Raw genomic sequence first — 13540 nt, 5'->3', positions numbered from 1 at the left:
GTTTTGAAACTATCGTTAACTGTTATATAGAGTTTTATCAATAGAGCGTTCGTGCGCATTATTGCTAAAACTATGTATAACAGATAACGAGGGTTTTGCAAAACGGCGGGATGGTGCGCGCAAGTGATATTACTATCGTTAACTGTTATATAGAGTTTCTAATAATAGCGAAGGCGTAGTCGGATGTTAGGATACCGGCAAAATGGCTGCTGAACGTTTCGTTCGAGCGAATTTGCACTAAATTACTACGTTTAGTAGATCATATTGAACTAACCGTCGTCTGATAAGTCCATCATTTTGCTGCTTCGTTTAATGCTTCGTTAAAAATCAAGTAATCAAATCTTCGTTTACCGCGAATATTCTGTAGGCCTACCGTCTTCAAACCGCACACATGGAAAACGGTACGGCCGAAAGTACAAATGATATGATAAAGCTAATATCAAACAAACTCAACAATAATTTGAGAAGACGACAACATAAGAACGGTCAAGCATTTCCTAATGTTGTAGTTTTTTTAATTGTGTTTCTAGTTGAAATGTACATTTCGTAGCAAAAAGACACTTTTGCAATGGCATTTCAGGGTTTTCCCATTTGGGAACGATACCGACGCGCTTTTGATAAAACTATCGATAGCTGTTATATAGAGTTTCAGAAACTCTATATATAACAGCTAACAGTTTCAAAACTCTATATAAAAGTTAACGATAGTTTCAAAACTCTGTATAACAGTTAACGATAGTTTCAAAACCCTATATAACAGTTAACGATAGTAATATCAATTTGGCGCACCATAGCATACCTGCATGGTTCCTCTGTCGGTGTCTGTGTCCAATGAATGGTTTTCGTGGGTAGGGGTGACGGGGAATACTTGCTGACCATCTGCTGTTCTGGCAGTGAGAAAGATAAGAGTGTGGTGATAGTGCGGGTCAAATGTCCTGTGGTGGTCAAAGGTCTAGTTGTCGTGTTAGACACAATGGAAAGTGTGTGTGTGTGTGTGTGTGTGTGTGTGTGTGTGTGTGTGTGTGTGTGTGTGTGTGAGACTTGCTGACCATCTGCTGTTCTGGCAGTGAGAAAGATGAGAATGTGGTGATAGTACGGGTCAAATGCCCTGTGGTGGTCAAAGGTCTAGTTGTCGTGTTAGACACAGGGGGAAGTGTGTTTGAGTGTGTGTGTGTATGTGTGTGTGTGTGTGTGTGTGTGTGTGAGGTTGGTGCGCGCTTATGATTTAGCTTCCTCAGTTAAGGTCCTTCAACTTCTTCTTTCTCGAAGTTTTGTTCTTCTTCTTCTTGTCGTTCGCCAATGCTAAACTTGGAGTCCAGCTCTGGTAATGAAGCTGGTGGTCTTATGAAGAGCCTCCACAGGTCCATGCAGCTTAAAAGTTTTTGTTCCATTGCCAGACAAAGTCCAATTTTTTCAGTAATCCTTTGGAAATCTTGTTAGGAGACCACCTGCCATCAGTGTCAAAATCTAGGACACTGTTATTTGCATCGTTGTTTGGCTTATCTTGTCGGCTGTCTGAAAACTTTGCTAGTTCGGAAAAGTTTTGAAGAATGTTAACTTGTTATTTGATATTTTTTTGACGACCTTGACACAAAACATTAGACGAGAAAAAATACATAACATCTGGGGTCAGTAACCTCTGAAGTGAGAAAGTGGGAAGATGGATACAAGCGAAGCGGAATAATTAACCTACTTTACTCGAGTGACCGTTTTTTTCACCTCACTCGCCGACTTACCATCCCACTGTAGAGAGACAGACACACACTTACAGCTGAGTTACTGCCGTGGTCAGTGAAGCGTGACTGTCCTCCTTGTCTTGTGTCTGCCCCGCTCCCATGGTCCCTCCTGTGGAGCGAGCTGTGTGGTGATCGTTATCACTTTGTCAGCAGTCAGTTGTGTTGGATACAAGTCCCTCTAGGCCCTGAAGGTTTCACCTGTAACTGACCCCGAGTGTCCACTCCTGGGGATTGACTGGGACTGAGACTGTGTAGTGAGCCAGCCGTGTCCAGACCAACGTTTGTGTGTAGAGTGTTTGGAATACGACCGAGCCCGTGAACACTAGAGAAGTTAGAGATTTTACTTGGAGATATCGCGGAAAGCTGACTGGAGTGAGAGCAGACACAAGCCTACTATTTCCTGAAGGTTTCAACTGTGTCCGAGTGGCCAGAAATGGGGATCGACTTTGAACATGTGCTGCTAGAAATGTGTGGATTACAGACGACACAGTGAGTGACGACTACAGTAGTTTGGGAAATAACAAGAGTTTGCTGAAAGGAAAAGTACCTTATTTTGAAAGGGAGTTAAAACGACCGAACATTGTCGAGCACGAGAGTTAGAGAAAACAGAAAGTGTTCTCGGACGAGCGTAGAAACGAGAGAAAATTTGCTTAGCACGAGGCGATCAACGCAGTTGACATGAGAAGCTGTTGGACAACGACAGTTCTTGAGCCTTGGGAGCAAGCGGAGACAGAACACATCATTTGGAAGTACGTCGTGGGTTAAATGTGGATCATTTGGACATTCTAAGAACTATAGACGCTGAGGCTGGCCCATAGAAGTCGGTAAGCAAAGACGGTGGTTTATATCGCAAGATTGGGGTTAGACCTACACATATGCAAGTTCAGTGAAGGGAAGTTTTGTCCGGAGAGGAACAACATTCAGTCGACGAAACTTCTGTCTGCAAGAACATATCTAACAGTGCTACAGATTTAAACCTCACGTACATGCTTCTCTGATGACTATACACACAAGCGGAATTGAGGTTTGTAAGCTAAATTGACATACGGCTTTGAATTTGGAGGTGGGCCATGGGTGATCAGTCCTGTTCTTTCCCATTCGGGAGATAGAGATTTTACTGTTGTGATGATAGAGCTTTTACTGTTGTGATCTGGAGAGAAAAAAAGCTATCATTCGGAAGAAACATTTTAGCTTGGCATTCGGAAGGAACAGTTTAACTTTGCTTCCTTCGAAAGGACGCCTGTGTCCTCATTTCGGAGCAGAACGTTTGAAAGGAACCTACAGGATTGCTCTGTGTGTGTGCGCTGAAAGACAATTTCTTTGACCAGAAAAGTTCCCGTTGTGATTGCGGGCTCTGTATCGACACTTCTCTGGCGTAACTAAGACTTTAGTATTCTAAGACCAAATTTTTTTGACTGGATTGATGGTTTCAAAAAGTCTATGTCGTGAGCATTAAAATAGAGAATGCTTGTCAGTGTGGGTGGGTGAAGAGCAATACAGAAAAAGACAAGAGGTCAGTCTCTGTCCGTCCTACCTTTTGAATACAAAATACATTTTTAAAAAAGGGTTCAAGGCCAGAGTTTCAGTCATGGCCACAGAGTCATGGTCAGCATGAAACGGTCACTTCGCAACAATAAAATACAAGAGCGAACGGCACAGTTCGCGTAGCCTGTAGAGAGAGCGTACTCCGCAGCCTCTACACCGCAGCAGAGGCTGCGTAGCCAGGAGAGAGAGAGAGAGAGAGAGAGAGAGAGAGAGAGAGAGAGAGAGAGAGAGAGAGAGAGAGAGAGAGAGAGAGAGAGAGAGAGAGAGAGAGAGAGAGAGAGAGAGAGAGAGAGAGAGAGAGAGAGAGAGAGAGAGAGAGAGAGAGAGAGAGAGAGAGAGAGAGAGAGAGAGAGAGAGAGAGAGAGAGAGAGAGAGAGAGAGAGAGAGAGAGAGAGAGAGAGAGAGAGAGAGAGAGAGAGAGAGAGAGAGAGAGAGAGAGATGAGAAAACGAGAGAGAGAGAGAGAGAGAGAGAGAGACAGAGAGAGAGAGAGAGAGAGAGAGAGAGCTCACGCCATATCAGACAACAGTAAAGCTGTCAAGAAAACGAAACGTTGTGTTCCCGACAACAGACACCCGAGACAGGTGTCAAGAAGGATAGGCGATACAGACTATCTGGACAGGTAGGATTGCTAATTTAGGGGAGCTGTGCCTGCATTCACCAAGAGTGGGGAAAAGGAGGTGCGTATAGATAAGATTTTAGGGTTATACACACGCACAGCTGTTCTCGAAAGTGATGGGCCCTCATCGTTCCAAAATCAAGAATCATAAGACAAAAATAGAATGTTGAATAAGATACATGTTTAAACGGGGAAAAAAAATTGTTTTCCGAATTGAAACAACACAACAACGACAACAAAAACAACAACAACAACAACAACAACAACAACAATAACAGCCAAGATACGTATGTGAATGGAACGTTTAAGAAAATACGTGTTTAATAGAAAAATATATGCTTGACATCCTACAGGTGTCCATTATAGTGTGCATTATATGCAGGGCTTGGATTGGCTGTTTTACATTGATAAACACGCAGACGGAATACTTTGTAAACAGTTATCTCATGTTATCGGTGAGTGGCGCCAAAAATGTGCGATGATTCAATGGCCAGATCAAAGTTTGCCTATTTAGTTTGAGAGGAATGGAATTGGAATTAGAATGAAGTGTGGGCCAAATGCAGAATCTTAGATGTTTGAATTGGAAACTTGTCCGATTAAAATCTTTCATTTTGCTCTTGATATTTTTCTCAAGTGTTGCTGTTTTAAGACAAACCGTTTTCCTGTTGACAAACAGAAAATAAACAAACAAAAAAACAAACTGAATATTTATAGGACCGCAAGCTTGACGTTTCGTTTAAAGGTACTTTAATTTCTTCCAATGTAACTTGTAAGAAATCATTCACACAGAGCATCCTTCTTCTTCGACATATACAGGGTGACCCCCCAAAAAAGAGTACCCAAACAAAACGTCATAAATTGAACAAAAATAAAGCAATCTTCATAAAATTTATATACACACACAAGTAGCCTCTGCATGATTTGCACAGAAAATTGTAGCGTTCTAGCTTGTCTTTCAGGAAAGTTATGCTCATTCTACAGAACATGCTCCTACAGAATGGCCTCCGCTCCGCTGCAGACAAACTTGAACTCGCCGCGCAAAGTTATCAATCACCCGCACACACTCCTGTTGCGAGATTCCGCGAATGGTTGTTGTGATGGCTCTCTTGAGTTCTGTGATTGTCTGTGGGTTGTTCCTTTAGACGTTGTCTTTCAGGAACCCCCAAAGATAGAAATCTGGGGGAGGCCATTCAGGTTGCCCTCGAAGCTGCGGCGGAGGTGACTTCCAGGTATTTCCCGGAGGGGGCATCGGCTTTGGCCGCTTCCGTTTCCGCCGCTCCGTCAGCGATGTCGGATTTTCGTTACGCGAAGGAGGGTGATTCCCGCTTCCGTTTCGCAGAGTCTCCTTCAGTGGCGTACCAACTTTCGCAGTTGTTGGCTCGACCTTCCCCTGCCGGAAGTGGTTGCCCCAACGTTCCTGTTCCGCTACTCGTACCTCACGGTCCAGTTCCGGAACAGGCCCAGCCTTGGCTGGCTTCGGCCACACAGGCTTCGACCTTCGTTCCTTCTTGTCACAAGAAGTTTACCTTGCCGAAGCCTGGCCGGAACTTGTTGGCCTCCTTTGCTGATGACGTTTCCATGCTTCTCTCCGCCCTTGCTAGGGTGAATGAGGAGCAGATGCGGTTGTCCTCCCTGCATTACGCTCATACCGTCATGTGTTGGAGGGACTTGTTCCTCGCGCACTCTCAGTTTACTGAGCAGTCTACGCGAGACACTCTGAGAGCTTCGCCCGTGGTAGAGGGGTCTCTGTTCGGCCATCTGGTCTTTGATGCCAGAAGAACGGAGATCCAGTCAAACAGAGATCAGCAGTTCTCTGACTTTTCTCTGTCCAGGGCTTGAATCAGAGCAAGCTCTCTCAGCCCAAGCCAGCTCAGGCCTCTGGCCAACCCAAGCTGGCAGACAAGAGGCAGTCGCGATCTTCTTCTCGAGGTTCGAGAAAAAGATCGGCGTCGGGCAGGGGGCGGGGCGGTTCTAGCAGCAAGCCCCACCCCCAATGAAGTCAGGGATGGGAATTGTCCGCCGTTTGGCGGATTTCCGCTTTTTTTTTAAATTTTCCGCCGAAAAAAAATCGTATTTCCGCTTTTTTTTCTCAGCAAAAAAATTTTTTTTTTTTTTAAAAAAAAAAGTCGGATTTCCGCCGTTTTTTTTTTTAATTTTTGCAGTAGAAATTCCTCTTTTTTCGTATTTTAGTGCGAAATATGTAGTGTTTAACTTTTAGTGACAACCCCCCCCCCCCCCCCCGGTCATCAAAAAATATTTCCTCTTTTTTCCTTAATTTTCAGCCGTTTTTACAATTTTTAATTCCCATGCCTGGAAGTGCTCCCGGTCTCACCCCCCCTCCGCCCTCCACTTTGGTGATGGCGGGGGGCCCTTCCTGGGCACTTTCTCATTGGTTGGTCTCAGCCAATGGATTGTGGGTGTTGTGAGATCGGGCTTCCGCCTGCTTTGGCAGGAGGAGAAGGCACCTCTGTCACGGCGGCCGCCGGTCTTCAAGCCCAATTTCTCGCAGAAGGTCGCATCTCAATACCTTCTTGAGAATGATACGGTTCAAGATGGAGACGCCAGCCTCGGTCAGAGACTCCCTCCGCCCAGGAGACAGGGCGACCTTGATCGATCTGACAGATGCATATTTTCACATCCTTATGCATCCGTCCGACCGGAAATGGCTCCGTTTCCGGTGGGGCGATCAGATCTACCAGTTCCACGCTCTTCCTTTCAGGCTGTCTCTAGCACCATGGGTTTTTACCATGGTGGTGAGACAGTTATGCGCACTGGTGAGGTCGCAGGGTATTCGACTGTGAGTGTATCTGGACGATTGGCTCATTCTGAACAAAAGCCAAACAGGCTGCTCGCGTCATACCCAGTCGGTTCTTCGAGAAGCCAACATGTTGGGCTTTTCGATCAACCGATCAAAGTCGGAGCTGATTCCGTCTCAGACATTCACCTACTTAGGGATGTCTTTCAACACGGTTTCTTGGACTGTCCAACCCTCCCGAAGGCGGGTGGACAAGCTCCAAGCTCTCATTCGCTCCACTTTGCCTCTCCTGAGGGCTTCCCTCCGGAAGCTGGCCTCCATCTTGGGGCAGATGGAGTCTATGGCTCTCTTGGTTCCCCTGGGCAGAGTTCACAAGCGGCCTTTTCAGTTTGCGCTGAAACCGTACGTGGACTCTCCCTGTGTGGACTGGAACGCCCTCGTCCCTCTCCAGGGATGGTTTCAGTCAGCGACCCTTCCGTGGTTGGACACTGACTGGGTCTGCAGGGGTGTGCCGATCGCCTTGTCTCCCCCAGACACGGACCTCTTCACAGATGCGTCTTTGCTGGGGTGGGGGGCACACACAGACTGACAGACAGCGTCGGGTCTGTGGTCGGCAGAGCAGAGCCTGTGGCACATCAACTTGCTGGAGCTAGAGGCTGTGGCTCTGGCTCTGGCGGAGTTTCGGCCCTCCCTTCAGGCCAAGCATGTTCGTCTTTTTACAGACAACACGACTGTGGCAGCTTACTTGAACAAGCAGGGAGGGTCTCGGTCCCCGTCTCTCTCGAGCAGGACCTGCGAGATTCTGGTTTGGTGCTGGCAACACCAGATCACTCTCACAGCCAGGTACCTTCCGGGGAGCTTGAACACTCTGGCGGATGCGCTCAGTCGCTCCGACAGAGTGGTTCAATCAGAGTGGACGATCACTCACTGAGCGCTGCTTCGTCTTTGGGCCCTCGTCCCGAAGCCTCTGGTGGACCTCTTTGCCACCAGATTCTCAAAGAGGCTTCCGATCTTCGTCTCGCCATTTCCGGATCCGGAAGCTTGGCAGACGAACGCATTGGACATTCCCTGGACGGGGCTGGAGGCTTACGCCTTTCCTCCCTTCCAATTACTCGGCCGAGTAATCCGGAAGGCGGACCTGGAGGGGCCATCACTGCTGCTGGTCGCCCCCCTTTGGCCCTCTCAGGCATGGTTTGCGGACCTACTGAGACTCGCTCACGGCCCTCCCATTCCTCTCTCACTCGTGAGGGGGGAACTGGTGCAGCCTCGTACCGGCGTTCCACACGAAGAGCCCCAGCTTCTGAAACTTCACGTGTGGAGGTTGTACGGTCCTCGCTGAGGCGTTCTGGAGCGTCAGAACAGACACTTGACTTGGTGCAACGCTCTCACAGAGCGTCCACTTCGTCGGTGTATGCATCACATTGGAAGGCCTGGGCAACCTGGTGTCAGGCCCATGGTTTCAACGCGTTGGCTCCACGCTCTATGCATGTTGCAAACCATCTTTCCTACCTGTCTTCTCAGGGAGCTTCCACTTCCTCTCTGAGGGTGAGGAGATCTGCTATCTCCGTGACCTTAAGGCAGATTCAACGTTCCATTGATGTCAGTGGCGTCATTGCGGGCGTTATTAAGGGCGCGGCCCTTAAGGAGATTAGGTCTCGCACTCCCATGCCCAAATGGGACCTCTTCTTGGTTCTCGAATTTCTGCGTTCGGCAGATTTCGAGCCTTTGCAAGATGCTAGTCTCCCCAACTTGACACGCGAAGCACTGTTTCTCTTGCTGTTAGCATCTGCTCGCAGAGGCAGTGAGATACATGCCCTCTCCGGAAGTCCGGAGGACATCTCTCATGAGCCCGATGGCTCAGTTTCCTTGAAGTTTCGTCCAGATTTTCTGGCGAAGAATCAGGCTCCGTAACAAGCATCCCCGCTGGTTCGCATTAAACCTTTAACCAACATCCTGGCTCCCGGGGATCCACACTCGGTTAATTGTCCTGTCCGAGCCCTTGGCATTTACCTTGCCCGTTCACAGCCGCTTAGATCAAAATCTCAAAAGCTCTTATTTATCTCCCTTAATACGGTGAGACAAAAAGACATTGCTAAGACGACTATGGCTTGGTGGGTGTCTGCTCTCATTCAACAAGCTTACGAATGGAGCCGTTTGGACAAGGGAGGGGGGGGGGGGGGGGGGACGCAGCCTGTTTTTCCCCTTGGCTCGGCCCGAGCCCACGAAACCAGGGCTTGGGCCTCCTCCTTGGCGGTGTTACGGTCGAGGAGGCTGAAGGAGGTGTTGCGCACGGCGTACTGGCGCACTGATGATGTCTTCATAAACTATTATCTCAGAGACATCGCGGCTGTCCGTCAGGACGGTTCTGGAGCCCTCCCTGCCTTAGTCGCAGGGGGCCAGTTCCTGGAAGGATTTGAGAGTGAGTTAGATTTTCTTTCCCACCGCCTTGTTGAAGCTATCTGCTTTATGTGATTCGGAGTAAGAATATGTAATAAAATCGAAAATTTTAAAAGTAAATTTTCATTTGATTAAAATACTTACCCGAATCACATAGTTTATTGCCCTCCCGCCGACCCCGCTTATCATTATGGTTTTTTAGTTTTCTTAAAAGCCGTATGATATTTACCACGTGTTGAGGAGCGGTAGTGACGTAGAACACACCAATGGGAGGTAACTCCCCTGGGTTGTGCTCATTACCATGGCTACCTAAACCTTTTTTGTGGTGGGGTTGCTTCCCTTTAAATTTGTTTAAGACGGGTAGCCTTTTCAGACCTTAGCATCTCAGACTACGTCAATGCTTTATGTGATTCGGGTAAGTATATTAATCAAATGAAAATTTACTTTTAAAATGTTCGATTTTACGCCCTCACAGCAAAGCCATTAGGGGCATGTTCCTGGGGTTTAGAGCAGATACACAAGTGTATGCGTGTTTATGTGGTATCAGCCATCTGCACTTATGGCAGAATGACCGTGGCACGGGGGTGGGAGATGGATACCGTCTCTGGGTCTGCACATAAAGTTGACCCGTGTCCGTCCCGGCCCGGATTCGAACCTGCAACCAGTGCTCTACCGCCTGAGCTACCCGGGCCCCCAGACAAGGTGCATGCAGCTCAAAGTCTTTTAAAGGCACATTCTTTCCCGTGTAAACAATTCGGCTCACCGTCTCAGACCCGCCTAGATTTTTACGTGGAATAAAGGTCATCGATCCACTTGGTCACATACCAACGAGGAACAAGTTAGGTGCTCTCTTTGAACGGTGGGGATTTCTTTGATTCATCAGCAAATTCCAACTGACCACAGCAAGCAGTCAGGATGTTACTTTGGGGTATGTGTCCAAGTGGAGGGGTGGTCGTACCCCGTGTACCGTGTAAAAGCCTGGTCACATCTCAGATTGTAAGTCCAACTGTTTTCACGAGAAGGAGACTTGAGTGTGCCTTTAAAGGGTGTAGTCATTTTGGCAGTTGAGCCCCCACAAACTCGCCGATATCAGAGATGTCTCTGCCGATATCAACTCTCTCTTTGATACATATCTAACTCAACACCGTTCTCGTGCACCTGTTTGTAGTTTTAATGTTCACCTGTATCTGTATTTGGTGGTGCGGGTAGCCTACGCCCTCGCAGACACACCGAACTTTCAGAACGAGATAGATGATTGTTAAGGTGTGTCCACAAAGTGTGTTTTGTAATCGGAAGGTAACGCGAATACATAGCCGGTGAATTGGAGGCATTTGAATGGACAATAAGTGGGTGTGCGTGTGTATATATATGTGTGTGTGTGTGTGTGTGTGTGTGTGTGTGCGTGTGTGTGTGCGTGTGCGTGTGTGTGTGTGTGTGTGTGTGTGTGCGTGTGTGTGTGCGTGTGGGACCGAACAGAAAGAACACACGAGCGAACAGACATCGCATAAAGACATTTATGATCTGCAAGTGTGTCTTTCCCCAATCTTTGAGAAAATGGGTGTGAGGGTGGCTGAATCGACTTCAACTTTGAATTCACTTTGCTCTTGAGTCACCTTAGCAATCGGGAGACTCGTCGGATTCAGCAATGTGAGAACTCCCACTGCCCCCAAAGAGGAATCGATCGAGTGTTTCTCTTCTTGTTATGTTGTGATTTGTGTAATTTGACCGTTGATCCGTGTCCCGTCGCGATATATAACCTTCGTGGTTGAAAACGATGTTAAACACCAAATAAAGAAAGAAAGAACCGTTGATCCGTGTAGATAATGAATGATATCATGATGTGAAGTGGGTTTTGTTGGAAAGGACTATCGTTCAGGTGGGTTTTTTTCAAGAGTTGAAACAACGGTCAGGTAAAAGAAGTAAAACAACGTGTGGTATTTTCGACAGTGATGATACCGTTTTCCTGTTGTTAATTGGACGGGCCGCAGTGTAGGCGTGTGCACAACGGCTGTATAACAGTTGTGTCGTCCGTGTTTGTGTTTTTTTTCAGCCGGGAAAAAGGAAATGAAAAGAATTGGTTTGAAAGAATGATGCTATCAGGTCCCTGTACTCCTTCTCCTAGGCAGTTAGACCCCCCACCCCCGCCCCACCCCTCCCCTGTTAAAGACACCTTCCGGCACGCCTCCGCCCCCACACCCTTCTCACCCCCTCTCCTCAACGCTTCCACGCCCAAGCAGAATACGTGCTGATTCAGTTAACGATTTCATTTCATAATTTTCATATTTATCTTCTCATTTTGTAACATGCTGAAAGCTGAATTCGCTTCAAATTGCGCTGTGTATACATTTGCACCCATACGTGTTTAAATTCGGCATGTTTGTTGTGTTTCTAAGTGTTAGCGTCTAGCGGATTGCACAACAGATAAAAGAGAACACTTTAAATTTAGCATTTGTTGATTTGAGTAAAGTGTGGCGTCTATACTAGCAGAGAGAACAAGAGATAACAGAGAACAGTTCAGGTTGAGGTCCCTCCCAGACTGTTACGCTTTATTTACATCAAGAAGAGCATAATTATGGGGGAGCGTGGAAGAATGTCTAACTCTTCACCTTTTCTCGAATAACCGTCTCCTGCCTCCCAGACCCTCTTTCCTGCTGCGTTTGATGACAGCAACTTTAAAACACAGATGTGATGGCGAGAAGATGCTAAGAAAAGTGTTTCCACCCCAGTTTTTATTAGAAATTTTACGAGAAAGCTTTTGGGTGTGTGCGCCTTCTTTATTTTTGTCTATGAGAAGCAGGGCACAGCACAAGCATGCACCAAGACCTTTCTAAATTTAAAACGTGAACCGACTGAGGTTGCTTTTCTTCCTGCCTTATTGTATCGGTCTGTCTGTCTGTCTGTCTGTCTGTCTGTCTCTCTCTCTCTCTCTCTCTCTCTCTCTCTCTCTCTGCCCATCTCTCAGCGTCTGCCTCTCAGAGGTTCTATGACTTGTGTGTGTGTCTCGGTTTTTCTGTGTGTGTGTGTGTGTGTGTGTGCCTCTCTCTCTCTCTCTCTCTCTCTCTCTCTCTCTCTCTCTCTCTCTCTCTCTCTCTCTCTCTCTCTCTCTCTCTCTCTCTCTCTCTCTCTCTCTCTCTCTCTCTCTACATTCTGTTACGGAAATTTATATTTATATGAGAGATGTTGAAACAACATTTCATATTTAATGTTGTTAAATTCTGTTACCCTCGATAAATAAATAAAGTTCAAAGTTCTCTCTCTCTCCTCTTTCTCTCTCCATCTCCTTCTCTCTCTCTCTCTCTCTCTCTCTCTCTCTCTCTCTCTCTCTCTGCCCATCTCTCAGCGTCTGTCTCTCAGAGGTTCTATGACTTGTGTGTGTGTCTCGGTTTTTCTGTGTGTGTGTGTGTGTGTGTGTGTGCCTCTCTCTCTCTCTCTCTCTCTCTCTCTCTCTCTCTCTCTCTCTCTCTCTCTCTCTCCTTTCTCTCTCCATCTCTCTCTCTCTCTCTCTCTCTCTCTCTCTCTCTCTCTCTCTCTCTGCCCATCTCTCAGCGTCTGGCTCTCAGAGGTTCTATGACTTGTACTGTGTGTGTGTCTCGGTTTTTCTGTGTGTGTGTGTGTGTGTGCGCCTCTCTCTCTCTCTCTCTCTCTCTCTCTCTCTCTCTCTCTCTCTCTCTCTGTATGTGGCGCTCAGAGGATGTATGTGTGTGTGCCTCTCTCTCCCTCTCTCTCTCTGCCTCTCTCTCTCTCTCTCCTTTATATTTTGAATACGTGCACGGCCGACCACCTTTCGAGGTATACAGTAGCGTATAATTGAGGCCGGCTGCAGCCCGTTGGAAGGGGATAGGGAAGCAGACGTTTGCGTCATAAGCGAGTGGGCTCAGCGTCTTATCGGGTAGACTAAACGTTGGCGGCGTTGTTAACTTCCGACTGCATAGATTGGGCAAGGGAGGGAAGGAGTGGGGTGGGTTTTAAATCAACTTGAGGGATATGGGGGGGGGGGGAGGGCTTGCGTGAGAGTATTTGTGTGTGGGTGAGTTGGGGGGGGGGGAGGGGTGTGCTTGAGGTAATGGGGAAGCTATAGTTTCGTCGTACAACTATTATGCAAGTTAAAAACCTGGCTTCTGTCATTGCCCAGCCTTTTCCCACCCCTCTCCCCTTCAAAACGCACTTCCTGTGAATTACAGACATGTTGAAATATTGTTAAATGGTAGCGAAAACCTTTCTCTTTGCACCAACAAGCTTATTTTTGAAAGTGTCCAATCGTTTATCCATGAATCTGGTCGTTTTTGTTGATTTGACTCAGTACCCATATTCATGCCAACAACCCTTATTTTATATGCATTTTTCAAATATATATTTAGCGAGCTACTGCTTATTTGCCACAGGATTATAGTTTGTAATGTACTATGTATATTCTTTTTTGTATGCACTTACCACCTTCATCTTTTATATGTACCTACCGTTCTTTCCTCCCACCTCCACCCTTCCCCCT

General features: G+C 47.1%; 1 protein-coding gene across 2 annotated transcripts in view; it reads left to right on the top strand.

Moving 5' to 3' along the window:
• LOC138948920 (ras-specific guanine nucleotide-releasing factor RalGPS2-like) overlaps positions 1 to 13540 on the top strand; it is a 139783-nt gene that overhangs the window by 36811 nt on the left and 89432 nt on the right. The window lies entirely within an intron of this gene.

Source organism: Littorina saxatilis, linkage group LG15 (assembly GCF_037325665.1).
Source record: "Littorina saxatilis isolate snail1 linkage group LG15, US_GU_Lsax_2.0, whole genome shotgun sequence".
Taxonomy (NCBI): domain Eukaryota; kingdom Metazoa; phylum Mollusca; class Gastropoda; order Littorinimorpha; family Littorinidae; genus Littorina; species Littorina saxatilis.
This window is presented reverse-complemented; position numbering and strand designations above follow the sequence as displayed.